Here is a 904-nt window from a genome sequence, read left to right on the forward strand (position 1 = left end):
TAGGGGGGCTGGTCAGGCTATACCGGTTTAAAAAACAAAAACGAAGGAGGAGAAGGAGGTTCTTAATTTGATTTTTTTTATTTACAAAACAACTGCATTCCGTTCCTGCGAAATGCAAAAAAGATTTTCAAAGGGTCTTCTTTGAATAATCAATATTTACGATAAAAATGTATTCTCCGATTTTCCATAGCTGACTTAACATTCCGTATTCCAATATGAAAAGTAAATACCCTGGAAATCTGGTAAAACGTGCGAAAAGGAGAACCCATATCGAGCTTACAAAGAATTTAAGGGCCCACCCAAGCATTTAACCCCTTATCTCTAGAATTCCTCTCGACCACTAACCCTTCCCGTAACAAGGACCATGAGTAAATAATTTATCCCCTACATCAAAGGGCATCGAGTTTCGTCCCCTATGGGTGATAAAAAGCGTGAAATTGACATCATACTCACATTGTCTATGTACTCCTCCCGAAAAATAGCAATGTTTGTATTTTGTTAGAGCTTTTTATCAATATTCAGTAAATTATTCCTCTAGTATTTTTTTTGAATCCAATGATTCTTAAATAATTAGCCAGTTCTCTTATAGTGCTAATAAATCATGTTAATTCATTGGTAAACATTGCTTTCTCTATTTGATTTCCAAAGCCATTTACAGTGTCGACCTAACTCTGAACTGAAGGCCTGCTACAACGGAGAGCTTGGACGAATAAATTCGAGACCGAGAGTGATTAAAATATTATTTCGGATATCCGAAAGTTTCGGTTACGGTTACGGATATCTATTCTACCTCCTTTTAAACTAATCCATTAATTTGGCGGCTTTCTCGAACGGGGATGTAGCTCAGTGGTAGAGCGTTCGCTTTGCATGTGAAAGGCCCCGGGTTCGATCCCCGGCATCTCCA

The 904-nt window shown here is 38.2% G+C and overlaps 1 non-coding gene across 1 annotated transcript; it reads left to right on the forward strand.

Annotated features, from left to right (window-relative positions):
- The first annotated feature begins 832 nt into the window (after nt 1-832).
- On the forward strand, nt 833-904 carry TRNAA-UGC (transfer RNA alanine (anticodon UGC)). The gene has a single exon. It is a non-coding gene; the product is annotated as a tRNA-Ala (tRNA).

This window comes from Ostrinia furnacalis, unplaced genomic scaffold (genome assembly GCF_004193835.3).
Source record: "Ostrinia furnacalis isolate ACB-3 unplaced genomic scaffold, ASM419383v2 OfSCF1001, whole genome shotgun sequence".
NCBI classification, from domain to species: Eukaryota; Metazoa; Arthropoda; class Insecta; order Lepidoptera; family Crambidae; genus Ostrinia; species Ostrinia furnacalis.